Raw genomic sequence first — 2,599 nt, 5'->3', positions numbered from 1 at the left:
TTATTATGACCTACCTCACCTTGGCCTCTGCTTACCATAGTTTCTTGCCTCGGTTCTAGCTCAAGCTCAATGAATCCTTGTTCATCTTGAACATTAATCGTGTTGATTTGTTCCCTTGGGTTGGATTTAGTATTACTTGGCAAGCTACCTTGTGGTCGTTTAGAGATTAGTTTGGAAAGCTGGCCTATCTAAGTTTCAAGCCCTTGGATAGACTTTTGTTGATTTTTAAGTGCTGCCTCGGTGTTCTGGAAACGAGTTTCTGACACTGGTATAAACTTTGAGGGCATCTCTTCAAGGTTCAGCTTCTTTTCCTGTTGGTAGGGTGGTTGTTGGTAGCCTGGAGGTGGTCTCTGATTTGCTTGGCCTCCCCATGAGAAATTTGGGTGGTTCCTCCAATCTGCATTGTAAGTGAGATCGAGAATTATTACCCATGTAATTTAACTGCTAGTTATCCATGTTATGGCCATAAGGTTGGTATTCCGAATTGCTGGATCCACCTCCTCTTGCTTCGCACTGCATTACTGGGTGAACCTGTGAAGAACTAAGAAAACCATCAATTTTCTTATTCAAGAGTTCTACCTGATTAGAGAGCATGGTGACCGAGTCAATGTTATAAACCCCGGCTGTTTTCGTTGGTTTTGTCCTCATGACTTGCCACTAATAGTTATTCAGTGACATCTCCTCTATAAACTTATAAGCATCTTCAGATGTTTTATTAGTGATGGTTCCGCCAGCAGCTGCGTCAACCATTTGCCGAGTCGAAGGATTCAGGCCATTATAGAACGTTTGAACCTGAAGCCAAAGAGGTAACCCATGGTAAGGGCACCTTCTCAGTAAGTACTTGTATCTCTCCCATGCATCGTAAAGAGTTTCTAAGTCCATCTGCACAAACGAAGAGATATCATTACGTAATTTGGCCGTTTTAGCCGGCGGGAAATATTTTAATAGAAATTTTTTGGTCATTTGTTCCCAAGTAGTGATTGACCCTCGTGGTAATGAGTTCAACCACTGTTTAGCTTTGTTCCTCAATGAAAAGGGAATAACCGAAGACGAATGGCATCATCAAAAACACCATTAATTTTAAATGTATCACGTAGTTCCAAAAAATTTGCTAAGTGAGCGTTGGGATCCTCATCTTGCAAACCATCAAATTGAACAAATTGTTGTATCATTTGATTAGTGTTAGGTTTTAGTTCAAAAGTGTTTGCAGCTACGGCAGGTCTAACTATGCTTAATTCAGTTCCTATTAAGGAAGGATTAGCATAATCATACATAGTGCGTGGAGCAGGATTTTGATTAATCGCAATTACAGGAGGTAGCTGATTGTCTTGCTTTTCAGCCATGTCTTCGGTTGGGGGTTAAGTATCGTCCTCTTGCTCGTTCTCTGTGTATCTTAAGCTTCACCTTATTTCTCTTTGGTTTCTACAAACTGTGCGATCGATTTCTTCGTCAAAAAGTAGTGGTCCTGACAGGTTTCTTCTAGTCATAAACTATAAAAACCTGCTAAGAGAAAGAAAAAGTAAATTAGTAAATAATAATAATAATAAATAAAAATTAAATTTAAAAAGAAAAATAAATGGCTAAAGTAATAAAAAGTGAGCGTTCCTAGTATCTTAGTTCCCCGACAACAGAGCCAAAAAACTTGATCGCGTGATTTCGTGATAGGTTTTAAATATTTATAATTAATCATTCTTGAAACTAACTATTAGCGCGATGTAGGCAAGTGTACCTATCAAACAGTAGTATAGTTTTAGCAAGACCGGATTGTCGAACTCAAAGGAACTGAAAGTACTAGTAATGACTGTCTTTTTATTATCTAGCCTAAGAATAAGGTGGTTTTGTTTTAACTAACTAATTAAATATCTAAGAATTCACAGATAATGGAATTGGGGAATTACTTTTGGAAAAACGATTGAATTAAGACAATACCTAAGGAAAAATCCACCTAGACTGTACTTGTTATTCTGGCTCTGAATCGGACGATTTATTCATTTAACTTGTTCCATAGAGATCCCTAAGTTATGTTATTATCCCTATTCAAGACTAATTACGTCTAATCCCTAGATTGAATAATTGAAACTTTTCTCTAATTAACACTCTAGGGTTGCATTAACTCGATCTATGGATCCCCTTATTAGGTTTCTCCCTAATCTGGAAAAATCTTGTCACCCTATGTCTAGGCACACAAACAACTCTGCTTAATTATGACAAATGTACTCTTAGACAGGGTCTATTCCTCCTCTGAATAAGAGCTTATCTTGAATCAGTATCCTGGGATATCAAAACAAGAATTAAGAACACATAATTAAGAACAAGTTAAATATTTATCATACAATTCAGAAAATAATAACAAGATTCATCTTAGGTTTCATTCCCCTTAGGTATTTAGGGGATTTAGTTCATAACTAAAAAGCAAAACATCTCAGAAGAATAACGAATACAAAACATAAAGAAAACCCAAAACTCCTGAAGGGAAATTGAGGGGAGATCTTCAATCTTGATGGTGACTCCAACTTCTGAGATGGATCAATCGGCTTCCTTCAAGTAATTCCTTCCTTCCTCTCTGTGCCTCCCTTTACTTTCCTCCTCTAGGGTGTAT

General features: G+C 37.4%; 1 non-coding gene across 1 annotated transcript; it reads left to right on the top strand.

Moving 5' to 3' along the window:
• Positions 1-808: 808 nt before the first annotated feature.
• LOC121211577 (small nucleolar RNA R71) lies at positions 809-915 on the top strand. The gene has a single exon (XR_005906799.1). It is a non-coding gene; the product is annotated as a small nucleolar RNA R71 (small nucleolar RNA).
• The last annotated feature ends 1,684 nt before the right edge of the window (positions 916-2,599 follow it).

The sequence above is a fragment of the Gossypium hirsutum genome, chromosome A12 (assembly GCF_007990345.1).
Source record: "Gossypium hirsutum isolate 1008001.06 chromosome A12, Gossypium_hirsutum_v2.1, whole genome shotgun sequence".
Taxonomy (NCBI): Eukaryota; Viridiplantae; Streptophyta; class Magnoliopsida; order Malvales; family Malvaceae; genus Gossypium; species Gossypium hirsutum.
The sequence above is the reverse complement of the archived record's forward strand: the minus strand, read 5'-3'. Positions and strand labels throughout refer to the sequence as shown.